Here is a 25,864-nt window from a genome sequence, read left to right as displayed (position 1 = left end):
GAGGGCCCAGGGTTTAAGTCCCTGTTCAGGCGGCTTGGTTAAAGAAAAGGTATATCAATTGCATACTCTTTTCAGGATCCAATGAATGGGGAGTCCTATTCGAGATGTTTCAAAAAAGTCTTAATCAAGTCATTACATACCCATCTGTCTTCTACATTCTTTGACAAGGGTTAAGAAGACTTACCCAAACTGTATCATGTAGTTTGTTGATTATCTTTTACCCAATTCAATGTTCAAAATGTAAGGTAGTGTCCGATTAACTTGATAAAGTTGGTCAACAGCTGATAGGTCATCTTTTTATTTGTGAATCTCTGATCACCGTGTTGAATCAGGTCGGATCTCTAGTGCAATGGATAGCGGCTTGGAGTCCTAGACGAATGTAGCAAAAGCATTCAAAGGCTTTGTGTTCAAACACCAGCTGGGTCAATTTTATCCCTCCTCTTATTTTATAACTAATTGAAGCAGTAACAAGCAATGCCTGCGTCTGCATCACCAGAAACATTTACCAAAATGGCAGTGAAAGAAAGTCTACTTAAACAGAGACTGTTTGCTTTGAAAACATTGCATAATCTATGCCCAAGAGGAAGTTCCCAAAGAAACTGCTGAAAATGTATGTAATTTAGTAGGTAGTAATAGTATTTGGCACTTTATTGATTTCACAAGGTCATTTTAGACACATGATTTCTAAGTCAGCCGAAAATGAGATAGTACAAATTTCAGGATTTAAAATGGATTACGTGTGCTGCTGAAATTTCAAATGCTTAACACCTTCAATGCTACAGGAGATTTTCCTCCTGTGCTGAATGATCTGTAAATCCATTGTTCATGACGAGCTCAGCTCGTCATGAGCACACGACAAGTGTACTGCACGAAGAGCTGAGCTCGTCATGAGCATGGAAGGGGTTAAAACATCAATTTGTTATTAAACTCTACAAATTTGATTGCTAATATATGTAACCATATTAATACATAGAGTGTAGGTCAGTGTACGTCCACATTTGTTTAGCTGATTTTAAGACAGAGTATAGCAGAGCCTGGATAGCTCAGTCGGTAGAGCATCAGACTTTTAATCTGAGGGTCCAGGGTTCAAGTCCCTGTTCAGGCGGTTGCTTCCTTTAAAGAAAAATTACTCTAATTGGATGCTCTTTTTGTGTTCCCCTGCATGACGAATAAGATATTCCATTACTAAAATTGCAAAAACGTCTTTCATGGAGTTGTGAAATGCACATCTGCCTCATATATCATGTGCCATTTGACTAAACTTAAGTCGTACGTAGACTTACCTAAGGTATCATGTAACTTGAGACGGTGAATATAATTTCCCCAATTCAATATTCAAAATAAATCCATGGTTATAGTATCAAATGAACTTTATAAAGCTGATCAACATTATTTCATTTCAGAATATCTCTGCACCTAATTAGAGCGTATTGGCTCTGTGGCGCAATGGATAGCGCATTGGACTTCTAGGTGAATGTAAAAAAGATATTCAAAGGTTGTGGGTTCGAATCCCACCAGAGTCAGTTTTATCCCTATTTATTTCATAACTGTTTAAAAGAGTAATAAACAGTGCATGCATGCTTCTGCTTCACCAAAAAGGGCAGTGAAAGGAAGTCTATTTTAAATAGATACTATTCAAATTACGCAATCTTTGCAGAAGAGGAAATTGGCAGCTGTACTTATGAAAATGTAATTTACTCAGAAGTAAGATTTTGGGCCCTTCCTTAATTTTACAATGTCAATAAAAACATATGACTTCTAAGTCAGCAAAAAAAATGAGATAGTAGCAATTTCAGGACTTACAATAAGGTTAAATTTACTGAAGAGATTTCAAATGCTTGAAGTACCAATTCATTATTATATTCCGCGTATTCAGTACTTAATACCGGCAACCATCTTAAGAAACGTAGTGATAGTTGGGACACTTCCAAATGTTGATAAGGTCATTTTGTGGAGCGGCCTCTCCGAGCCTGGATAGCTCAGTCGGGAGAGCATCAGTCTTTTAATCTGAGGGCCCAGGGTTCAAGTCCCTGTTCAGGCGGCTTGGTTAAAGAAAAGGTATATCAATTGCATACTCTTTTCAGGATCCAATGAATGGGGAGTCCTATTCGAGATGTTTCAAAAAAGTCTTAATCAAGTCATTACATACCCATCTGTCTTCTACATTCTTTGACAAGGGTTAAGAAGACTTACCCAAACTGTATCATGTAGTTTGTTGATTATCTTTTACCCAATTCAATGTTCAAAATGTAAGGTAGTGTCCGATTAACTTGATAAAGTTGGTCAACAGCTGATAGGTCATCTTTTTATTTGTGAATCTCTGATCACCGTGTTGAATCAGGTCGGATCTCTAGTGCAATGGATAGCGGCTTGGAGTCCTAGACGAATGTAGCAAAAGCATTCAAAGGCTTTGTGTTCAAACACCAGCTGGGTCAATTTTATCCCTCCTCTTATTTTATAACTAATTGAAGCAGTAACAAGCAATGCCTGCGTCTGCATCACCAGAAACATTTACCAAAATGGCAGTGAAAGAAAGTCTACTTAAACAGAGACTGTTTGCTTTGAAAACATTGCATAATCTATGCCCAAGAGGAAGTTCCCAAAGAAACTGCTGAAAATGTATGTAATTTAGTAGGTAGTAATAGTATTTGGCACTTTATTGATTTCACAAGGTCATTTTAGACACATGATTTCTAAGTCAGCCGAAAATGAGATAGTACAAATTTCAGGATTTAAAATGGATTACGTGTGCTGCTGAAATTTCAAATGCTTAACACCTTCAATGCTACAGGAGATTTTCCTCCTGTGCTGAATGATCTGTAAATCCATTGTTCATGACGAGCTCAGCTCGTCATAAGCACACGACAAGTGTACTGCACGACGAGCTGAGCTCGTCATGAGCATGGAAGGGGTTAAAACATCAATTTGTTATTAAACTCTACAAATTTGATTGCTAATATATGTAACCATATTAATACACAGAGTGTAGGTCAGTGTACGTCCACATTTGTTTAGCTGATTTTAAGACAGAGTATAGCAGACCCTGGATAGCTCAGTCAGTAGAGCATCAGACTTTTAATCTGAGGGTCCAGGGTTCAAGTCCCTGTTCAGGCGGTTGCTTCCTTTAAAGAAAAATTACTCTAATTGGATGCTCTTTTTGTGTTCCCCTGCATGACGAAAATAAGATATTCCATTACTAAAATTGCAAAAACGTCTTTCATGGAGTTGTGAAATGCACATCTGCCTCATATATCATGTGCCATTTGACTAAACTTAAGTCGTACGTAGACTTACCTAAGGTATCATGTAACTTGAGACGGTGAATATAATTTCCCCAATTCAATATTCAAAATAAATCCATGGTTATAGTATCAAATGAACTTTATAAAGCTGATCAACATTATTTCATTTCAGAATATCTCTGCACCTAATCAGAGCGTATTGGCTCTGTGGCGCAATGGATAGCGCATTGGACTTCTAGGTGAATGTAAAAAAGATATTCAAAGGTTGTGGGTTCGAATCCCACCAGAGTCAGTTTTATCCCTATTTACTTCATAACTGTTTAAAAGAGTAATAAACAGTGCATGCATGCTTCTGCTTCACCAAAAAGGGCAGTGAAAGGAAGTCTATTTTAAATAGATACTATTCAAATTACGCAATCTTTGCAGAAGAGGAAATTGGCAGCTGTACTTATGAAAATGTAATTTACTCAGAAGTAAGATTTTGGGCCCTTCCTTAATTTTACAATGTCAATAAAAACATATGACTTCTAAGTCAGCAAAAAAAATGAGATAGTAGCAATTTCAGGACTTACAATAAGGTTAAATTTACTGAAGAGATTTCAAATGCTTGAAGTACCAATTCATTATTATATTCCGCGTATTCAGTACTTAATACCGGCAACCATCTTAAGAAACGTAGTGATAGTTGGGACACTTCCAAATGTTGATAAGGTCATTTTGTGGAGCGGCCTCTCCGAGCCTGGATAGCTCAGTCGGGAGAGCATCAGTCTTTTAATCTGAGGGCCCAGGGTTCAAGTCCCTGTTCAGGCGGCTTGGTTAAAGAAAAGGTATATCAATTGCATACTCTTTTCAGGATCCAATGAATGTGGAGTCCTATTCGAGATGTTTCAAAAAAGTCTTAATCAAGTCATTACATACCCATCTGTCTTCTACATTCTTTGACAAGGGTTAAGAAGACTTACCCAAACTGTATCATGTAGTTTGTTGATTATCTTTTACCCAATTCAATGTTCAAAATGTAAGGTAGTGTCCGATTAACTTGATAAAGTTGGTCAACAGCTGATAGGTCATCTTTTTATTTGTGAATCTCTGATCACCGTGTTGAATCAGGTCGGATCTCTAGTGCAATGGATAGCGGCTTGGAGTCCTAGACGAATGTAGCAAAAGCATTCAAAGGCGTTGTGTTCAAACACCAGCTGGGTCAATTTTATCCCTCCTCTTATTTTATAACTAATTGAAACAGTAACAAGCAATGCCTGCGTCTGCATCACCAGAAACATTTACCAAAATGGCAGTGAAAGAAAGTCTACTTAAACAGAGACTGTTTGCTTTGAAAACATTGCATAATCTATGCCCAAGAGGAAGTTCCCAAAGAAACTGCTGAAAATGTATGTAATTTAGTAGGTAGTAATAGTATTTGGCACTTTATTGATTTCACAAGGTCATTTTAGACACATGATTTCTAAGTCAGCCGAAAATGAGATAGTACAAATTTCAGGATTTAAAATGGATTACGTGTGCTGCTGAAATTTCAAATGCTTAACACCTTCAATGCTACAGGAGATTTTCCTCCTGTGCTGAATGATCTGTAAATCCATTGTTCATGACGAGCTCAGCTCGTCATAAGCACACGACAAGTGTACTGCACGACGAGCTGAGCTCGTCATGAGCATGGAAGGGGTTAAAACATCAATTTGTTATTAAACTCTACAAATTTGATTGCTAATATATGTAACCATATTAATACACAGAGTGTAGGTCAGTGTACGTCCACATTTGTTTAGCTGATTTTAAGACCGAGTATAGCAGACCCTGGATAGCTCAGTCAGTAGAGCATCAGACTTTTAATCTGAGGGTCCAGGGTTCAAGTCCCTGTTCAGGCGGTTGCTTCCTTTAAAGAAAAATTACTCTAATTGGATGCTCTTTTTGTGTTCCCCTGCATGACGAAAATAAGATATTCCATTACTAAAATTGCAAAAACGTCTTTCATGGAGTTGTGAAATGCACATCTGCCTCATATATCATGTGCCATTTGACTAAACTTAAGTCGTACGTAGACTTACCTAAGGTATCATGTAACTTGAGACGGTGAATATAATTTCCCCAATTCAATATTCAAAATAAATCCATGGTTATAGTATCAAATGAACTTTATAAAGCTGATCAACATTATTTCATTTCAGAATATCTCTGCACCTAATCAGAGCGTATTGGCTCTGTGGCGCAATGGATAGCGCATTGGACTTCTAGGTGAATGTAAAAAAGATATTCAAAGGTTGTGGGTTCGAATCCCACCAGAGTCAGTTTTATCCCTATTTACTTCATAACTGTTTAAAAGAGTAATAAACAGTGCATGCATGCTTCTGCTTCACCAAAAAGGGCAGTGAAAGGAAGTCTATTTTAAATAGATACTATTCAAATTACGCAATCTTTGCAGAAGAGGAAATTGGCAGCTGTACTTATGAAAATGTAATTTACTCAGAAGTAAGATTTTGGGCCCTTCCTTAATTTTACAATGTCAATAAAAACATATGACTTCTAAGTCAGCAAAAAAAATGAGATAGTAGCAATTTCAGGACTTACAATAAGGTTAAATTTACTGAAGAGATTTCAAATGCTTGAAGTACCAATTCATTACTATATTCCGCGTATTCAGTACTTAATACCGGCAACCATCTTAAGAAACGTAGTGATAGTTGGGACACTTCCAAATGTTGATAAGGTCATTTTGTGGAGCGGCCTCTCCGAGCCTGGATAGCTCAGTCGGGAGAGCATCAGTCTTTTAATCTGAGGGCCCAGGGTTCAAGTCCCTGTTCAGGCGGCTTGGTTAAAGAAAAGGTATATCAATTGCATACTCTTTTCAGGATCCAATGAATGGGGAGTCCTATTCGAGATGTTTCAAAAAAGTCTTAATCAAGTCATTACATACCCATCTGTCTTCTACATTCTTTGACAAGGGTTAAGAAGACTTACCCAAACTGTATCATGTAGTTTGTTGATTATCTTTTACCCAATTCAATGTTCAAAATGTAAGGTAGTGTCCGATTAACTTGATAAAGTTGGTCAACAGCTGATAGGTCATCTTTTTATTTGTGAATCTCTGATCACCGTGTTGAATCAGGTCGGATCTCTAGTGCAATGGATAGCGGCTTGGAGTCCTAGACGAATGTAGCAAAAGCATTCAAAGGCGTTGTGTTCAAACACCAGCTGGGTCAATTTTATCCCTCCTCTTATTTTATAACTAATTGAAACAGTAACAAGCAATGCCTGCGTCTGCATCACCAGAAACATTTACCAAAATGGCAGTGAAAGAAAGTCTACTTAAACAGAGACTGTTTGCTTTGAAAACATTGCATAATCTATGCCCAAGAGGAAGTTCCCAAAGAAACTGCTGAAAATGTATGTAATTTAGTAGGTAGTAATAGTATTTGGCACTTTATTGATTTCACAAGGTCATTTTAGACACATGATTTCTAAGTCAGCCGAAAATGAGATAGTACAAATTTCAGGATTTAAAATGGATTACGTGTGCTGCTGAAATTTCAAATGCTTAACACCTTCAATGCTACAGGAGATTTTCCTCCTGTGCTGAATGATCTGTAAATCCATTGTTCATGACGAGCTCAGCTCGTCATAAGCACACGACAAGTGTACTGCACGACGAGCTGAGCTCGTCATGAGCATGGAAGGGGTTAAAACATCAATTTGTTATTAAACTCTACAAATTTGATTGCTAATATATGTAACCATATTAATACACAGAGTGTAGGTCAGTGTACGTCCACATTTGTTTAGCTGATTTTAAGACCGAGTATAGCAGACCCTGGATAGCTCAGTCAGTAGAGCATCAGACTTTTAATCTGAGGGTCCAGGGTTCAAGTCCCTGTTCAGGCGGTTGCTTCCTTTAAAGAAAAATTACTCTAATTGGATGCTCTTTTTGTGTTCCCCTGCATGACGAAAATAAGATATTCCATTACTAAAATTGCAAAAACGTCTTTCATGGAGTTGTGAAATGCACATCTGCCTCATATATCATGTGCCATTTGACTAAACTTAAGTCGGACGTAGACTTACCTAAGGTATCATGTAACTTGAGACGGTGAATATAATTTCCCCAATTCAATATTCAAAATAAATCCATGGTTATAGTATCAAATGAACTTTATAAAGCTGATCAACATTATTTCATTTCAGAATATCTCTGCACCTAATCAGAGCGTATTGGCTCTGTGGCGCAATGGATAGCGCATTAGACTTCTAGGTGAATGTAAAAAAGATATTCAAAGGTTGTGGGTTCGAATCCCACCAGAGTCAGTTTTATCCCTATTTACTTCATAACTGTTTAAAAGAGTAATAAACAGTGCATGCATGCTTCTGCTTCACCAAAAAGGGCAGTGAAAGGAAGTCTATTTTAAATAGATACTATTCAAATTACGCAATATTTGCAGAAGAGGAAATTGGCAGCTGTACTTATGAAAATGTAATTTACTCAGAAGTAAGATTTTGGGCCCTTCCTTAATTTTACAATGTCAATAAAAACATATGACTTCTAAGTCAGCAAAAAAAATGAGATAGTAGCAATTTCAGGACTTACAATAAGGTTAAATTTACTGAAGAGATTTCAAATGCTTGAAGTACCAATTCATTATTATATTCCGCGTATTCAGTACTTAATACCGGCAACCATCTTAAGAAACGTAGTGATAGTTGGGACACTTCCAAATGTTGATAAGGTCATTTTGTGGAGCGGCCTCTCCGAGCCTGGATAGCTCAGTCGGGAGAGCATCAGTCTTTTAATCTGAGGGCCCAGGGTTCAAGTCCCTGTTCAGGCGGCTTGGTTAAAGAAAAGGTATATCAATTGCATACTCTTTTCAGGATCCAATGAATGGGGAGTCCTATTCGAGATGTTTCAAAAAAGTCTTAATCAAGTCATTACATACCCATCTGTCTTCTACATTCTTTGACAAGGGTTAAGAAGACTTACCCAAACTGTATCATGTAGTTTGTTGATTATCTTTTACCCAATTCAATGTTCAAAATGTAAGGTAGTGTCCGATTAACTTGATAAAGTTGGTCAACAGCTGATAGGTCATCTTTTTATTTGTGAATCTCTGATCACCGTGTTGAATCAGGTCGGATCTCTAGTGCAATGGATAGCGGCTTGGAGTCCTAGACGAATGTAGCAAAAGCATTCAAAGGCGTTGTGTTCAAACACCAGCTGGGTCAATTTTATCCCTCCTCTTATTTTATAACTAATTGAAACAGTAACAAGCAATGCCTGCGTCTGCATCACCAGAAACATTTACCAAAATGGCAGTGAAAGAAAGTCTACTTAAACAGAGACTGTTTGCTTTGAAAACATTGCATAATCTATGCCCAAGAGGAAGTTCCCAAAGAAACTGCTGAAAATGTATGTAATTTAGTAGGTAGTAATAGTATTTGGCACTTTATTGATTTCACAAGGTCATTTTAGACACATGATTTCTAAGTCAGCCGAAAATGAGATAGTACAAATTTCAGGATTTAAAATGGATTACGTGTGCTGCTGAAATTTCAAATGCTTAACACCTTCAATGCTACAGGAGATTTTCCTCCTGTGCTGAATGATCTGTAAATCCATTGTTCATGACGAGCTCAGCTCGTCATAAGCACACGACAAGTGTACTGCACGACGAGCTGAGCTCGTCATGAGCATGGAAGGGGTTAAAACATCAATTTGTTATTAAACTCTACAAATTTGATTGCTAATATATGTAACCATATTAATACACAGAGTGTAGGTCAGTGTACGTCCACATTTGTTTAGCTGATTTTAAGACAGAGTATAGCAGAGCCTGGATAGCTCAGTCGGTAGAGCATCAGACTTTTAATCTGAGGGTCCAGGGTTCAAGTCCCTGTTCAGGCGATTGCTTCCTTTAAAGAAAAATTACTCTAAATGGATGCTCTTTTTGTGTTCCCCTGCATGACGAATAAGATATTCCATTACTAAAATTGCAAAAACGTCTTTCATGGAGTTGTGAAATGCACATCTGCCTCATATATCATGTGCCATTTGACTAAACTTAAGTCGTACGTAGACTTACCTAAGGTATCATGTAACTTGAGACGGTGAATATAATTTCCCCAATTCAATATTCAAAATAAATCCATGGTTATAGTATCAAATGAACTTTATAAAGCTGATCAACATTATTTCATTTCAGAATATCTCTGCACCTAATCAGAGCGTATTGGCTCTGTGGCGCAATGGATAGCGCATTGGACTTCTAGGTGAATGTAAAAAAGATATTCAAAGGTTGTGGGTTCGAATCCCACCAGAGTCAGTTTTATCCCTATTTACTTCATAACTGTTTAAAAGAGTAATAAACAGTGCATGCATGCTTCTGCTTCACCAAAAAGGGCAGTGAAAGGAAGTCTATTTTAAATAGATACCATTCAAATTACGCAATCTTTGCAGAAGAGGAAATTGGCAGCTGTACTTATGAAAATGTAATTTACTCAGAAGTAAGATTTTGGGCCCTTCCTTAATTTTACAATGTCAATAAAAACATATGACTTCTAAGTCAGCAAAAAAAATGAGATAGTAGCAATTTCAGGACTTACAATAAGGTTAAATTTACTGAAGAGATTTCAAATGCTTGAAGTACCAATTCATTATTATATTCCGCGTATTCAGTACTTAATACCGGCAACCATCTTAAGAAACGTAGTGATAGTTGGGACACTTCCAAATGTTGATAAGGTCATTTTGTGGAGCGGCCTCTCCGAGCCTGGATAGCTCAGTCGGGAGAGCATCAGTCTTTTAATCTGAGGGCCCAGGGTTCAAGTCCCTGTTCAGGCGGCTTGGTTAAAGAAAAGGTATATCAATTGCATACTCTTTTCAGGATCCAATGAATGGGGAGTCCTATTCGAGATGTTTCAAAAAAGTCTTAATCAAGTCATTACATACCCATCTGTCTTCTACATTCTTTGACAAGGGTTAAGAAGACTTACCCAAACTGTATCATGTAGTTTGTTGATTATCTTTTACCCAATTCAATGTTCAAAATGTAAGGTAGTGTCCGATTAACTTGATAAAGTTGGTCAACAGCTGATAGGTCATCTTTTTATTTGTGAATCTCTGATCACCGTGTTGAATCAGGTCGGATCTCTAGTGCAATGGATAGCGGCTTGGAGTCCTAGACGAATGTAGCAAAAGCATTCAAAGGCTTTGTGTTCAAACACCAGCTGGGTCAATTTTATCCCTCCTCTTATTTTATAACTAATTGAAACAGTAACAAGCAATGCCTGCGTCTGCATCACCAGAAACATTTACCAAAATGGCAGTGAAAGAAAGTCTACTTAAACAGAGACTGTTTGCTTTGAAAACATTGCATAATCTATGCCCAAGAGGAAATTCCCAAAGATACTGCTGAAAATGTATGTAATTTAGTAGGTAGTAATAGTATTTGGCACTTTATTGATTTCACAATGTCATTTTAGACACATGATTTCTAAGTCAGCCGAAAATGAGATAGTACAAATTTCAGGATTTAAAATGGATTACGTGTGCTGCTGAAATTTCAAATGCTTAACACCTTCAATGCTACAGGAGATTTTCCTCCTGTGCTGAATGATCTGTAAATCCATTGTTCATGACGAGCTCAGCTCGTCATAAGCACACGACAAGTGTACTGCACGAAGAGCTGAGCTCGTCATGAGCATGGAAGGGGTTAAAACATCAATTTGTTATTAAACTCTACAAATTTGATTGCTAATATATGTAACCATATTAATACATAGAGTGTAGGTCAGTGTACGTCCACATTTGTTTAGCTGATTTTAAGACAGAGTATAGCAGAGCCTGGATAGCTCAGTCGGTAGAGCATCAGACTTTTAATCTGAGGGTCCAGGGTTCAAGTCCCTGTTCAGGCGGTTGCTTCCTTTAAAGAAAAATTACTCTAATTGGATGCTCTTTTTGTGTTCCCCTGCATGACGAATAAGATATTCCATTACTAAAATTGCAAAAACGTCTTTCATGGAGTTGTGAAATGCACATCTGCCTCATATATCATGTGCCATTTGACTAAACTTAAGTCGTACGTAGACTTACCTAAGGTATCATGTAACTTGAGACGGTGAATATAATTTCCCCAATTCAATATTCAAAATAAATCCATGGTTATAGTATCACATGAACTTTATAAAGCTGATCAACATTATTTCATTTCAGAATATCTCTGCACCTAATCAGAGCGTATTGGCTCTGTGGCGCAATGGATAGCGCATTGGACTTCTAGGTGAATGTAAAAAAGATATTCAAAGGTTGTGGGTTCGAATCCCACCAGAGTCAGTTTTATCCCTATTTATTTCATAACTGTTTAAAAGAGTAATAAACAGTGCATGCATGCTTCTGCTTCACCAAAAAGGGCAGTGAAAGGAAGTCTATTTTAAATAGATACTATTCAAATTACGCAATCTTTGCAGAAGAGGAAATTGGCAGCTGTACTTATGAAAATGTAATTTACTCAGAAGTAAGATTTTGGGCCCTTCCTTAATTTTACAATGTCAATAAAAACATATGACTTCTAAGTCAGCAAAAAAAATGAGATAGTAGCAATTTCAGGACTTACAATAAGGTTAAATTTACTGAAGAGATTTCAAATGCTTGAAGTACCAATTCATTATTATATTCCGCGTATTCAGTACTTAATACCGGCAACCATCTTAAGAAACGTAGTGATAGTTGGGACACTTCCAAATGTTGATAAGGTCATTTTGTGGTGCGGCCTCTCCGAGCCTGGATAGCTCAGTCGGGAGAGCATCAGTCTTTTAATCTGAGGGCCCAGGGTTCAAGTCCCTGTTCAGGCGGCTTGGTTAAAAAAAGGTATATCAATTGCATACTCTTTTCAGGATCCAATGAATGGGGAGTCCTATTCGAGATGTTTCAAAAAAGTCTTAATCAAGTCATTACATACCCATCTGTCTTCTACATTCTTTGACAAGGGTTAAGAAGACTTACCCAAACTGTATCATGTAGTTTGTTGATTATCTTTTACCCAATTCAATGTTCAAAATGTAAGGTAGTGTCCGATTAACTTGATAAAGTTGGTCAACAGCTGATAGGTCATCTTTTTATTTGTGAATCTCTGATCACCGTGTTGAATCAGGTCGGATCTCTAGTGCAATGGATAGCGGCTTGGAGTCCTAGACGAATGTAGCAAAAGCATTCAAAGGCTTTGTGTTCAAACACCAGCTGGGTCAATTTTATCCCTCCTCTTATTTTATAACTAATTGAAGCAGTAACAAGCAATGCCTGCGTCTGCATCACCAGAAACATTTACCAAAATGGCAGTGAAAGAAAGTCTACTTAAACAGAGACTGTTTGCTTTGAAAACATTGCATAATCTATGCCCAAGAGGAAGTTCCCAAAGAAACTGCTGAAAATGTATGTAATTTAGTAGGTAGTAATAGTATTTGGCACTTTATTGATTTCACAAGGTCATTTTAGACACATGATTTCTAAGTCAGCCGAAAATGAGATAGTACAAATTTCAGGATTTAAAATGGATTACGTGTGCTGCTGAAATTTCAAATGCTTAACACCTTCAATGCTACAGGAGATTTTCCTCCTGTGCTGAATGATCTGTAAATCCATTGTTCATGACGAGCTCAGCTCGTCATAAGCACACGACAAGTGTACTGCACGAAGAGCTGAGCTCGTCATGAGCATGGAAGGGGTTAAAACATCAATTTGTTATTAAACTCTACAAATTTGATTGCTAATATATGTAACCATATTAATACATAGAGTGTAGGTCAGTGTACGTCCACATTTGTTTAGCTGATTTTAAGACAGAGTATAGCAGAGCCTGGATAGCTCAGTCGGTAGAGCATCAGACTTTTAATCTGAGGGTCCAGGGTTCAAGTCCCTGTTCAGGCGGTTGCTTCCTTTAAAGAAAAATTACTCTAATTGGATGCTCTTTTTGTGTTCCCCTGCATGACGAATAAGATATTCCATTACTAAAATTGCAAAAACGTCTTTCATGGAGTTGTGAAATGCACATCTGCCTCATATATCATGTGCCATTTGACTAAACTTAAGTCGTACGTAGACTTACCTAAGGTATCATGTAACTTGAGACGGTGAATATAATTTCCCCAATTCAATATTCAAAATAAATCCATGGTTATAGTATCAAATGAACTTTATAAAGCTGATCAACATTATTTCATTTCAGAATATCTCTGCACCTAATTAGAGCGTATTGGCTCTGTGGCGCAATGGATAGCGCATTGGACTTCTAGGTGAATGTAAAAAAGATATTCAAAGGTTGTGGGTTCGAATCCCACCAGAGTCAGTTTTATCCCTATTTATTTCATAACTGTTTAAAAGAGTAATAAACAGTGCATGCATGCTTCTGCTTCACCAAAAAGGGCAGTGAAAGGAAGTCTATTTTAAATAGATACTATTCAAATTACGCAATCTTTGCAGAAGAGGAAATTGGCAGCTGTACTTATGAAAATGTAATTTACTCAGAAGTAAGATTTTGGGCCCTTCCTTAATTTTACAATGTCAATAAAAACATATGACTTCTAAGTCAGCAAAAAAAATGAGATAGTAGCAATTTCAGGACTTACAATAAGGTTACATTTACTGAAGAGATTTCAAATGCTTGAAGTACCAATTCATTATTATATTCCGCGTATTCAGTACTTAATACCGGCAACCATCTTAAGAAACGTAGTGATAGTTGGGACACTTCCAAATGTTGATAAGGTCATTTTGTGGAGCGGCCTCTCCGAGCCTGGATAGCTCAGTCGGGAGAGCATCAGTCTTTTAATCTGAGGGCCCAGGGTTCAAGTCCCTGTTCAGGCGGCTTGGTTAAAGAAAAGGTATATCAATTGCATACTCTTTTCAGGATCCAATGAATGGGGAGTCCTATTCGAGATGTTTCAAAAAAGTCTTAATCAAGTCATTACATACCCATCTGTCTTCTACATTCTTTGACAAGGGTTAAGAAGACTTACCCAAACTGTATCATGTAGTTTGTTGATTATCTTTTACCCAATTCAATGTTCAAAATGTAAGGTAGTGTCCGATTAACTTGATAAAGTTGGTCAACAGCTGATAGGTCATCTTTTTATTTGTGAATCTCTGATCACCGTGTTGAATCAGGTCGGATCTCTAGTGCAATGGATAGCGGCTTGGAGTCCTAGACGAATGTAGCAAAAGCATTCAAAGGCTTTGTGTTCAAACACCAGCTGGGTCAATTTTATCCCTCCTCTTATTTTATAACTAATTGAAGCAGTAACAAGCAATGCCTGCGTCTGCATCACCAGAAACATTTACCAAAATGGCAGTGAAAGAAAGTCTACTTAAACAGAGACTGTTTGCTTTGAAAACATTGCATAATCTATGCCCAAGAGGAAGTTCCCAAAGAAACTGCTGAAAATGTATGTAATTTAGTAGGTAGTAATAGTATTTGGCACTTTATTGATTTCACAAGGTCATTTTAGACACATGATATCTAAGTCAGCCGAAAATGAGATAGTACAAATTTCAGGATTTAAAATGGATTACGTGTGCTGCTGAAATTTCAAATGCTTAACACCTTCAATGCTACAGGAGATTTTCCTCCTGTGCTGAATGATCTGTAAATCCATTGTTCATGACGAGCTCAGCTCGTCATAAGCACACGACAAGTGTACTGCACGACGAGCTGAGCTCGTCATGAGCATGGAAGGGGTTAAAACATCAATTTGTTATTAAACTCTACAAATTTGATTGCTAATATATGTAACCATATTAATACACAGAGTGTAGGTCAGTGTACGTCCACATTTGTTTAGCTGATTTTAAGACAGAGTATAGCAGAGCCTGGATAGCTCAGTCCGTAGAGCATCAGACTTTTAATCTGAGGGTCCAGGGTTCAAGTCCCTGTTCAGGCGGTTGCTTCCTTTAAAGAAAAATTACTCTAATTGGATGCTCTTTTTGTGTTCCCCTGCATGACGAATAAGATATTCCATTACTAAAATTGCAAAAACGTCTTTCATGGAGTTGTGAAATGCACATCTGCCTCATATATCATGTGCCATTTGACTAAACTTAAGTCGTACGTAGACTTACCTAAGGTATCATGTAACTTGAGACGGTGAATATAATTTCCCCAATTCAATATTCAAAATAAATCCATGGTTATAGTATCAAATGAACTTTATAAAGCTGATCAACATTATTTCATTTCAGAATATCTCTGCACCTAATCAGAGCGTATTGGCTCTGTGGCGCAATGGATAGCGCATTGGACTTCTAGGTGAATGTAAAAAAGATATTCAAAGGTTGTGGGTTCAAATCCCACCAGAGTCAGTTTTATCCCTATTTACTTCATAACTGTTTAAAAGAGTAATAAACAGTGCATGCATGCTTCTGCTTCACCAAAAAGGGCAGTGAAAGGAAGTCTATTTTAAATAGATACTATTCAAATTGCGCAATCTTTGCAGAAGAGGAAATTGGCAGCTGTACTTATGAAAATGTAATTTACTCAGAAGTAAGTTTTTGGGCCCTTCCTTCATTTTACAATGTCAATAAAAACATATGACTTCTAAGTCAGCAAAAAAAATTAGATAGTAGCAATTTCAGGACTTACAATAAGGTTACATTTACTGAAGAGATTTCAAATGCTTGAAGTACCAATTCATTATTATATTCCGCGTATTCAGTACTTAATACCGGCAACCATCTTAAGAAACGTAGTGATAGTTGGGACACTTCCAAATGTTGATAAGGTCATTTTGTGGAGCGGCCTCTCCGAGCCTGGATAGCTCAGTCGGGAGAGCATCAGTCTTTTAATCTGAGGGCCCAGGGTTCAAGTCCCTGTTCAGGCGGCTTGGTTAAAGAAAAGGTATATCAATTGCATACTCTTTTCAGGATCCAATGAATGGGGAGTCCTATTAGAGATGTTTCAAAAAAGTCTTAATCAAGTCATTACATACCCATCTGTCTTCTACATTCTTTGACAAGGGTTAAGAAGACTTACCCAAACTGTATCATGTAGTTTGTTGATTATCTTTTAACCAATTCAATGTTCAAAATGTAAGGTAGTGTCCGATTAACTTGATAAAGTTGGTCAACAGCTGATAGGTCATCTTTTTATTTGTGAATCTCTGATCACCGTGTTGAATCAGGTCGGATCTCTAGTGCAATGGATAGCGGCTTGGAGTCCTAGACGAATGTAGCAAAAGCATTCAAAGGCTTTGTGTTCAAACACCAGCTGGGTCAATTTTATCCCTCCTCTTATTTTATAACTAATTGAAACAGTAACAAGCAATGCCTGCGTCTGCATCACCAGAAACATTTACCAAAATGGCAGTGAAAGAAAGTCTACTTAAACAGAGACTGTTTGCTTTGAAAACATTGCATAATCTATGCCCAAGAGGAAGTTCCCAAAGAAACTGCTGAAAATGTATGTAATTTAGTAGGTAGTAATAGTATTTGGCACTTTATTGATTTCACAAGGTCATTTTAGACACATGATTTCTAAGTCAGCCGAAAATGAGATAGTACAAATTTCAGGATTTAAAATGGATTACGTGTGCTGCTGAAATTTCAAATGCTTAACACCTTCAATGCTACAGGAGATTTTCCTCCTGTGCTGAATGATCTGTAAATCCATTGTTCATGACGAGCTCAGCTCGTCATAAGCACACGACAAGTGTACTGCACGACGAGCTGAGCTCGTCATGAGCATGGAAGGGGTTAAAACATCAATTTGTTATTAAACTCTACAAATTTGATTGCTAATATATGTAACCATATTAATACACAGAGTGTAGGTCAGTGTACGTCCACATTTGTTTAGCTGATTTTAAGACAGAGTATAGCAGAGCCTGGATAGCTCAGTCGGTAGAGCATCAGACTTTTAATCTGAGGGTCCAGGGTTCAAGTCCCTGTTCAGGCGGTTGCTTCCTTTAAAGAAAAATTACTCTAATTGGATGCTCTTTTTGTGTTCCCCTGCATGACGAAAATAAGATATTCCATTAATAAAATTGCAAAAACGTCTTTCATGGAGTTGTGAAATGCACATCTGCCTCATATATCATGTGCCATTTGACTAAACTTAAGTCGTACGTAGACTTACCTAAGGTATCATGTAACTTGAGACGGTGAATATAATTTCCCCAATTCAATATTCAAAATAAATCCATGGTTATAGTATCAAATGAACTTTATAAAGCTGATCAACATTATTTCATTTCAGAATATCTCTGCACCTAATCAGAGCGTATTGGCTCTGTGGCGCAATGGATAGCGCATTGGACTTCTAGGTGAATGTAAAAAAGATATTCAAAGGTTGTGGGTTCGAATCCCACCAGAGTCAGTTTTATCCCTATTTACTTCATAACTGTTTAAAAGAGTAATAAACAGTGCATGCATGCTTCTGCTTCACCAAAAAGGGCAGTGAAAGGAAGTCTATTTTAAATAGATACTATTCAAATTACGCAATCTTTGCAGAAGAGGAAATTGGCAGCTGTACTTATGAAAATGTAATTTACTCAGAAGTAAGATTTTGGGCCCTTCCTTAATTTTACAATGTCAATAAAAACATATGACTTCTAAGTCAGCAAAAAAAATGATATAGTAGCAATTTCAGGACTTACAATAAGGTTAAATTTACTGAAGAGATTTCAAATGCTTGAAGTACCAATTCATTATTATATTCCGCGTATTCAGTACTTAATACCGGCAACCATCTTAAGAAACGTAGTGATAGTTGGGACACTTCCAAATGTTGATAAGGTCATTTTGTGGAGCGGCCTCTCCGAGCCTGGATAGCTCAGTCGGGAGAGCATCAGTCTTTTAATCTGAGGGCCCAGGGTTCAAGTCCCTGTTCAGGCGGCTTGGTTAAAGAAAAGGTATATCAATTGCATACTCTTTTCAGGATCCAATGAATGGGGAGTCCTATTCGAGATGTTTCAAAAAAGTCTTAATCAAGTCATTACATACCCATCTGTCTTCTACATTCTTTGACAAGGGTTAAGAAGACTTACCCAAACTGTATCATGTAGTTTGTTGATTATCTTTTACCCAATTCAATGTTCAAAATGTAAGGTAGTGTCCGATTAACTTGATAAAGTTGGTCAACAGCTGATAGGTCATCTTTTTATTTGTGAATCTCTGATCACCGTGTTGAATCAGGTCGGATCTCTAGTGCAATGGATAGCGGCTTGGAGTCCTAGACGAATGTAGCAAAAGCATTCAAAGGCTTTGTGTTCAAACACCAGCTGGGTCAATTTTATCCCTCCTCTTATTTTATAACTAATTGAAACAGTAACAAGCAATGCCTGCGTCTGCATCACCAGAAACATTTACCAAAATGGCAGTGAAAGAAAGTCTACTTAAACAGAGACTGTTTGCTTTGAAAACATTGCATAATCTATGCCCAAGAGGAAGTTCCCAAAGAAACTGCTGAAAATGTATGTAATTTAGTAGGTAGTAATAGTATTTGGCACTTTATTGATTTCACAAGGTCATTTTAGACACATGATATCTAAGTCAGCCGAAAATGAGATAGTACAAATTTCAGGATTTAAAATGGATTACGTGTGCTGCTGAAATTTCAAATGCTTAACACCTTCAATGCTACAGGAGATTTTCCTCCTGTGCTGAATGATCTGTAAATCCATTGTTCATGACGAGCTCAGCTCGTCATAAGCACACGACAAGTGTACTGCACGACGAGCTGAGCTCGTCATGAGCATGGAAGGGGTTAAAACATCAATTTGTTATTAAACTCTACAAATTTGATTGCTAATATATGTAACCATATTAATACACAGAGTGTAGGTCAGTGTACGTCCACATTTGTTTAGCTGATTTTAAGACAGAGTATAGCAGAGCCTGGATAGCTCAGTCCGTAGAGCATCAGACTTTTAATCTGAGGGTCCAGGGTTCAAGTCCCTGTTCAGGCGGTTGCTTCCTTTAAAGAAAAATTACTCTAATTGGATGCTCTTTTTGTGTTCCCCTGCATGACGAATAAGATATTCCATTACTAAAATTGCAAAAACGTCTTTCATGGAGTTGTGAAATGCACATCTGCCTCATATATCATGTGCCATTTGACTAAACTTAAGTCGTACGTAGACTTACCTAAGGTATCATGTAACTTGAGACGGTGAATATAATTTCCCCAATTCAATATTCAAAATAAATCCATGGTTATAGTATCAAATGAACTTTATAAAGCTGATCAACATTATTTCATTTCAGAATATCTCTGCACCTAATCAGAGCGTATTGGCTCTGTGGCGCAATGGATAGCGCATTGGACTTCTAGGTGAATGTAAAAAAGATATTCAAAGGTTGTGGGTTCAAATCCCACCAGAGTCAGTTTTATCCCTATTTACTTCATAACTGTTTAAAAGAGTAATAAACAGTGCATGCATGCTTCTGCTTCACCAAAAAGGGCAGTGAAAGGAAGTCTATTTTAAATAGATACTATTCAAATTACGCAATCTTTGCAGAAGAGGAAATTGGCAGCTGTACTTATGAAAATGTAATTTACTCAGAAGTAAGTTTTTGGGCCCTTCCTTCATTTTACAATGTCAATAAAAACATATGACTTATAAGTCAGCAAAAAAAATTAGATAGTAGCAATTTCAGGACTTACAATAAGGTTACATTTACTGAAGAGATTTCAAATGCTTGAAGTACCAATTCATTATTATATTCCGCGTATTCAGTACTTAATACCGGCAACCATCTTAAGAAACGTAGTGATAGTTGGGACACTTCCAAATGTTGATAAGGTCATTTTGTGGAGCGGCCTCTCCGAGCCTGGATAGCTCAGTCGGGAGAGCATCAGTCTTTTAATCTGAGGGCCCAGGGTTCAAGTCCCTGTTCAGGCGGCTTGGTTAAAGAAAAGGTATATCAATTGCATACTCTTTTCAGGATCCAATGAATGGGGAGTCCTATTAGAGATGTTTCAAAAAAGTCTTAATCAAGTCATTACATACCCATCTGTCTTCTACATTCTTTGACAAGGGTTAAGAAGACTTACCCAAACTGTATCATGTAGTTTGTTGATTATCTTTTAACCAATTCAATGTTCAAAATGTAAGGTAGTGTCCGATTAACTTGATAAAGTTGGTCAACAGCTGATAGGTCATCTTTTTATTTGTGAATCTCTGATCACCGTGTTGAATCAGGTCGGATCTCTAGTGCAATGGATAGCGGCTTGGAGTCCTAGACGAATGTAGCAAAAGCATTCAAAGGCTTTGTGTTCAAACACCAGCTGGGTCAATTTTATCCCTCCTCTTATTTTATAACTAATTGAAACAGTAACAAGCAATGCCTGCGTCTGCATCACCAGAAACATTTACCAAAATGGCAGTGAAAGAAAGTCTACTTAAACAGAGACTGTTTGCTTTGAAAACATTGCATAATCTATGCCCAAGAGGAAGTTCCCAAAGAAACTGCTGAAAATGTATGTAATTTAGTAGGTAGTAATAGTATTTGGCACTTTATTGATTTCACAAGGTCATTTTAGACACATGATTTCTAAGTCAGCCGAAAATGAGATAGTACAAATTTTAGGATTTAAAATGGATTACGTGTGCTGCTGAAATTTCAAATGCTTAACACCTTCAATGCTACAGGAGATTTTCCTCCTGTGCTGAATGATCTGTAAATCCATTGTTCATGACGAGCTCAGCTCGTCATAAGCACACGACAAGTGTACTGCACGACGAGCTGAGCTCGTCATGAGCATGGAAGGGGTTAAAACATCAATTTGTTATTAAACTCTACAAATTTGATTGCTAATATATGTAACCATATTAATACACAGAGTGTAGGTCAGTGTACGTCCACATTTGTTTAGCTGATTTTAAGACAGAGTATAGCAGAGCCTGGATAGCTCAGTCGGTAGAGCATCAGACTTTTAATCTGAGGGTCCAGGGTTCAAGTCCCTGTTCAGGCGGTTGCTTCCTTTAAAGAAAAATTACTCTAATTGGATGCTCTTTTTGTGTTCCCCTGCATGACGAAAATAAGATATTCCATTAATAAAATTGCAAAAACGTCTTTCATGGAGTTGTGAAATGCACATCTGCCTCATATATCATGTGCCATTTGACTAAACTTAAGTCGTACGTAGACTTACCTAAGGTATCATGTAACTTGAGACGGTGAATATAATTTCCCCAATTCAATATTCAAAATAAATCCATGGTTATAGTATCAAATGAACTTTATAAAGCTGATCAACATTATTTCATTTCAGAATATCTCTGCACCTAATCAGAGCGTATTGGCTCTGTGGCGCAATGGATAGCGCATTGGACTTCTAGGTGAATGTAAAAAAGATATTCAAAGGTTGTGGGTTCGAATCCCACCAGAGTCAGTTTTATCCCTATTTACTTCATAACTGTTTAAAAGAGTAATAAACAGTGCATGCATGCTTCTGCTTCACCAAAAAGGGCAGTGAAAGGAAGTCTATTTTAAATAGATACTATTCAAATTACGCAATCTTTGCAGAAGAGGAAATTGGCAGCTGTACTTATGAAAATGTAATTTACTCAGAAGTAAGATTTTGGGCCCTTCCTTAATTTTACAATGTCAATAAAAACATATGACTTCTAAGTCAGCAAAAAAAATGATATAGTAGCAATTTCAGGACTTACAATAAGGTTAAATTTACTGAAGAGATTTCAAATGCTTGAAGTACCAATTCATTATTATATTCCGCGTATTCAGTACTTAATACCGGCAACCATCTTAAGAAACGTAGTGATAGTTGGGACACTTCCAAATGTTGATAAGGTCATTTTGTGGAGCGGCCTCTCCGAGCCTGGATAGCTCAGTCGGGAGAGCATCAGTCTTTTAATCTGAGGGCCCAGGGTTCAAGTCCCTGTTCAGGCGGCTTGGTTAAAGAAAAGGTATATCAATTGCATACTCTTTTCAGGATCCAATGAATGGGGAGTCCTATTCGAGATGTTTCAAAAAAGTCTTAATCAAGTCATTACATACCCATCTGTCTTCTACATTCTTTGACAAGGGTTAAGAAGACTTACCCAAACTGTATCATGTAGTTTGTTGATTATCTTTTACCCAATTCAATGTTCAAAATGTAAGGTAGTGTCCGATTAACTTGATAAAGTTGGTCAACAGCTGATAGGTCATCTTTTTATTTGTGAATCTCTGATCACCGTGTTGAATCAGGTCGGATCTCTAGTGCAATGGATAGCGGCTTGGAGTCCTAGACGAATGTAGCAAAAGCATTCAAAGGCTTTGTGTTCAAACACCAGCTGGGTCAATTTTATCCCTCCTCCTATTTTATAACTAATTGAAACAGTAACAAGCAATGCCTGCGTCTGCATCACCAGAAACATTTACCAAAATGGCAGTGAAAGAAAGTCTACTTAAACAGAGACTGTTTGCTTTGAAAACATTGCATAATCTATGCCCAAGAGGAAGTTCCCAAAGAAACTGCTGAAAATGTATGTAATTTAGTAGGTAGTAATAGTATTTGGCACTTTATTGATTTCACAAGGTCATTTTAGACACATGATTTCTAAGTCAGCCGAAAATGAGATAGTACAAATTTCAGGATTTAAAATGGATTACGTGTGCTGCTGAAATTTCAAATGCTTAACACCTTCAATGCTACAGGAGATTTTCCTCCTGTGCTGAATGATCTGTAAATCCATTGTTCATGACGAGCTCAGCTCGTCATAAGCACACGACAAGTGTACTGCACGACGAGCTGAGCTCGTCATGAGCATGGAAGGGGTTAAAACATCAATTTGTTATTAAACTCTACAAATTTGATTGCTAATATATGTAACCATATTAATACACAGAGTGTAGGTCAGTGTACGTCCACATTTGTTTAGCTGATTTTAAGACAGAGTATAGCAGAGCCTGGATAGCTCAGTCGGTAGAGCATCAGACTTTTAATCTGAGGGTCCAGGGTTCAAGTCCCTGTTCAGGCGGTTGCTTCCTTTAAAGAAAAATTACTCTAATTGGATGCTCTTTTTGTGTTCCCCTGCATGACGAATAAGATATTCCATTACTAAAATTGCAAAAACGTCTTTCATGGAGTTGTGAAATGCACATCTGCCTCATATATCATGTGCCATTTGAATAAACTTAAGTCGTACGTAGACTTACCTAAGGTATCATGTAACTTGAGACGGTGAATATAATTTCCCCAATTCAATATTCAAAATAAATCCATGGTTATAGTATCAAATGAACTTTATAAAGCTGATCAACATTATTTCATTTCAGAATATCTCTGCACCTAATCAGAGCGTATTGGCTCTGTGGCGCAATGGATAGCACATTGGACTTCTAGGTGAATGTAAAAAAGATATTCAAAGGTTGTGGGTTCAAATCCCACCAGAGTCAGTTTTATCCCTATTTACTTCATAACTGTTTAAAAGAGTAATAAACAGTGCATGCATGCTTCTGCTTCACCAAAAAGGGCAGTGAAAGGAAGTCTATTTTAAATAGATACTATTCAAATTACGCAATCTTTGCAGAAGAGGAAATTGGCAGCTGTACTTATGAAAATGTAATTTACTCAGAAGTAAGATTTTGGGCCCTTCCTTAATTTTACAATGTCAATAAAAACATATGACTTCTAAGTCAGCAAAAAAAATGATATAGTAGCAATTTCAGGACTTACAATAAGGTTAAATTTACTGAAGAGATTTCAAATGCTTGAAGTACCAATTCATTATTATATTCCGCGTATTCAGTACTTAATACCGGCAACCATCTTAAGAAACGTAGTGATAGTTGGGACACTTCCAAATGTTGATAAGGTCATTTTGTGGAGCAGCCTCTTCGAGCCTGGATAGCTCAGTCGGGAGAGCATCAGTCTTTTAATCTGAGGGCCCAGGGTTCAAGTCCCTGTTCAGGCGGCTTGGTTAAAGAAAAGGTATATCAATTGCATACTCTTTTCAGGATCCAATGAATGGGGAGTCCTATTCGAGATGTTTCAAAAAAGTCTTAATCAAGTCATTACATACCCATCTGTCTTCTACATTCTTTGACAAGGGTTAAGAAGACTTACCCAAACTGTATCATGTAGTTTGTTGATTATCTTTTACCCAATTCAATGTTCAAAATGTAAGGTAGTGTCCGATTAACTTGATAAAGTTGGTCAACAGCTGATAGGTCATATTTTTATTTGTGAATCTCTGATCACCGTGTTGAATCAGGTCGGATCTCTAGTGCAATGGATAGCGGCTTGGAGTCCTAGACGAATGTAGCAAAAGCATTCAAAGGCTTTGTGTTCAAACACCAGCTGGGTCAATTTTATCCCTCCTCTTATTTTATAACTAATTGAAACAGTAACAAGCAATGCCTGCGTCTGCATCACCAGAAACATTTACCAAAATGGCAGTGAAAGAAAGTCTACTTAAACAGAGACTGTTTGCTTTGAAAACATTGCATAATCTATGCCCAAGAGGAAATTCCCAAAGATACTGCTGAAAATGTATGTAATTTAGTAGGTAGTAATAGTATTTGGCACTTTATTGATTTCACAATGTCATTTTAGACACATGATTTCTAAGTCAGCCGAAAATGAGATAGTACAAATTTCAGGATTTAAAATGGATTACGTGTGCTGCTGAAATTTCAAATGCTTAACACCTTCAATGCTACAGGAGATTTTCCTCCTGTGCTGAATGATCTGTAAATCCATTGTTCATGACGAGCTCAGCTCGTCATAAGCACACGACAAGTGTACTGCACGAAGAGCTGAGCTCGTCATGAGCATGGAAGGGGTTAAAACATCAATTTGTTATTAAACTCTACAAATTTGATTGCTAATATATGTAACCATATTAATACATAGAGTGTAGGTCAGTGTACGTCCACATTTGTTTAGCTGATTTTAAGACAGAGTATAGCAGAGCCTGGATAGCTCAGTCGGTAGAGCATCAGACTTTTAATCTGAGGGTCCAGGGTTCAAGTCCCTGTTCAGGCGGTTGCTTCCTTTAAAGAAAAATTACTCTAATTGGATGCTCTTTTTGTGTTCCCCTGCATGACGAATAAGATATTCCATTACTAAAATTGCAAAAACGTCTTTCATGGAGTTGTGAAATGCACATCTGCCTCATATATCATGTGCCATTTGACTAAACTTAAGTCGTACGTAGACTTACCTAAGGTATCATGTAACTTGAGACGGTGAATATAATTTCCCCAATTCAATATTCAAAATAAATCCATGGTTATAGTATCAAATGAACTTTATAAAGCTGATCAACATTATTTCATTTCAGAATATCTCTGCACCTAATTAGAGCGTATTGGCTCTGTGGCGCAATGGATAGCGCATTGGACTTCTAGGTGAATGTAAAAAAGATATTCAAAGGTTGTGGGTTCGAATCCCACCAGAGTCAGTTTTATCCCTATTTACTTCATAACTGTTTAAAAGAGTAATAAACAGTGCATGCATGCTTCTGCTTCACCAAAAAGGGCAGTGAAAGGAAGTCTATTTTAAATAGATACTATTCAAATTACGCAATCTTTGCAGAAGAGGAAATTGGCAGCTGTACTTATGAAAATGTAATTTACTCAGAAGTAAGATTTTGGGCCCTTCCTTAATTTTACAATGTCAATAAAA

General features: G+C 37.3%; 19 non-coding genes across 19 annotated transcripts; all 19 read left to right on the top strand.

Annotated features, from left to right (window-relative positions):
* Positions 1-1,032: 1,032 nt before the first annotated feature.
* TRNAK-UUU (transfer RNA lysine (anticodon UUU)) lies at positions 1,033-1,105 on the top strand. The gene has a single exon. It is a non-coding gene; the product is annotated as a tRNA-Lys (tRNA).
* A 327-nt stretch (positions 1,106-1,432) lies between these two features.
* Positions 1,433-1,523, top strand: TRNAR-UCU (transfer RNA arginine (anticodon UCU)). The gene is given in 2 exon segments: positions 1,433-1,469; positions 1,488-1,523. It is a non-coding gene; the product is annotated as a tRNA-Arg (tRNA).
* A 1,920-nt stretch (positions 1,524-3,443) lies between these two features.
* TRNAR-UCU (transfer RNA arginine (anticodon UCU)) lies at positions 3,444-3,534 on the top strand. Its single transcript is given in 2 exon segments — positions 3,444-3,480; positions 3,499-3,534. It is a non-coding gene; the product is annotated as a tRNA-Arg (tRNA).
* Positions 3,535-5,454: 1,920 nt separating this feature from the next.
* Positions 5,455-5,545, top strand: TRNAR-UCU (transfer RNA arginine (anticodon UCU)). The gene is given in 2 exon segments: positions 5,455-5,491; positions 5,510-5,545. It is a non-coding gene; the product is annotated as a tRNA-Arg (tRNA).
* Positions 5,546-9,074: 3,529 nt separating this feature from the next.
* TRNAK-UUU (transfer RNA lysine (anticodon UUU)) lies at positions 9,075-9,147 on the top strand. The gene has a single exon. It is a non-coding gene; the product is annotated as a tRNA-Lys (tRNA).
* Positions 9,148-9,474: 327 nt separating this feature from the next.
* TRNAR-UCU (transfer RNA arginine (anticodon UCU)) lies at positions 9,475-9,565 on the top strand. Its single transcript is given in 2 exon segments — positions 9,475-9,511; positions 9,530-9,565. It is a non-coding gene; the product is annotated as a tRNA-Arg (tRNA).
* A 1,518-nt stretch (positions 9,566-11,083) lies between these two features.
* On the top strand, positions 11,084-11,156 carry TRNAK-UUU (transfer RNA lysine (anticodon UUU)). Its single transcript has one exon. It is a non-coding gene; the product is annotated as a tRNA-Lys (tRNA).
* Positions 11,157-11,483: 327 nt separating this feature from the next.
* On the top strand, positions 11,484-11,574 carry TRNAR-UCU (transfer RNA arginine (anticodon UCU)). Its single transcript is given in 2 exon segments — positions 11,484-11,520; positions 11,539-11,574. It is a non-coding gene; the product is annotated as a tRNA-Arg (tRNA).
* Positions 11,575-13,091: 1,517 nt separating this feature from the next.
* On the top strand, positions 13,092-13,164 carry TRNAK-UUU (transfer RNA lysine (anticodon UUU)). The gene has a single exon. It is a non-coding gene; the product is annotated as a tRNA-Lys (tRNA).
* Positions 13,165-13,491: 327 nt separating this feature from the next.
* On the top strand, positions 13,492-13,582 carry TRNAR-UCU (transfer RNA arginine (anticodon UCU)). Its single transcript is given in 2 exon segments — positions 13,492-13,528; positions 13,547-13,582. It is a non-coding gene; the product is annotated as a tRNA-Arg (tRNA).
* A 1,918-nt stretch (positions 13,583-15,500) lies between these two features.
* On the top strand, positions 15,501-15,591 carry TRNAR-UCU (transfer RNA arginine (anticodon UCU)). Its single transcript is given in 2 exon segments — positions 15,501-15,537; positions 15,556-15,591. It is a non-coding gene; the product is annotated as a tRNA-Arg (tRNA).
* Positions 15,592-17,109: 1,518 nt separating this feature from the next.
* Positions 17,110-17,182, top strand: TRNAK-UUU (transfer RNA lysine (anticodon UUU)). The gene has a single exon. It is a non-coding gene; the product is annotated as a tRNA-Lys (tRNA).
* A 329-nt stretch (positions 17,183-17,511) lies between these two features.
* Positions 17,512-17,602, top strand: TRNAR-UCU (transfer RNA arginine (anticodon UCU)). The gene is given in 2 exon segments: positions 17,512-17,548; positions 17,567-17,602. It is a non-coding gene; the product is annotated as a tRNA-Arg (tRNA).
* Positions 17,603-19,520: 1,918 nt separating this feature from the next.
* On the top strand, positions 19,521-19,611 carry TRNAR-UCU (transfer RNA arginine (anticodon UCU)). Its single transcript is given in 2 exon segments — positions 19,521-19,557; positions 19,576-19,611. It is a non-coding gene; the product is annotated as a tRNA-Arg (tRNA).
* A 1,518-nt stretch (positions 19,612-21,129) lies between these two features.
* On the top strand, positions 21,130-21,202 carry TRNAK-UUU (transfer RNA lysine (anticodon UUU)). Its single transcript has one exon. It is a non-coding gene; the product is annotated as a tRNA-Lys (tRNA).
* Positions 21,203-21,531: 329 nt separating this feature from the next.
* Positions 21,532-21,622, top strand: TRNAR-UCU (transfer RNA arginine (anticodon UCU)). Its single transcript is given in 2 exon segments — positions 21,532-21,568; positions 21,587-21,622. It is a non-coding gene; the product is annotated as a tRNA-Arg (tRNA).
* Positions 21,623-23,140: 1,518 nt separating this feature from the next.
* TRNAK-UUU (transfer RNA lysine (anticodon UUU)) lies at positions 23,141-23,213 on the top strand. Its single transcript has one exon. It is a non-coding gene; the product is annotated as a tRNA-Lys (tRNA).
* Positions 23,214-25,149: 1,936 nt separating this feature from the next.
* On the top strand, positions 25,150-25,222 carry TRNAK-UUU (transfer RNA lysine (anticodon UUU)). The gene has a single exon. It is a non-coding gene; the product is annotated as a tRNA-Lys (tRNA).
* A 327-nt stretch (positions 25,223-25,549) lies between these two features.
* Positions 25,550-25,640, top strand: TRNAR-UCU (transfer RNA arginine (anticodon UCU)). The gene is given in 2 exon segments: positions 25,550-25,586; positions 25,605-25,640. It is a non-coding gene; the product is annotated as a tRNA-Arg (tRNA).
* The last annotated feature ends 224 nt before the right edge of the window (positions 25,641-25,864 follow it).

The sequence above is a fragment of the Lissotriton helveticus genome, chromosome 1_1, assembly GCF_964261635.1.
Source record: "Lissotriton helveticus chromosome 1_1, aLisHel1.1, whole genome shotgun sequence".
Taxonomy (NCBI): Eukaryota; Metazoa; Chordata; class Amphibia; order Caudata; family Salamandridae; genus Lissotriton; species Lissotriton helveticus.
The sequence above is the reverse complement of the archived record's forward strand: the minus strand, read 5'-3'. Positions and strand labels throughout refer to the sequence as shown.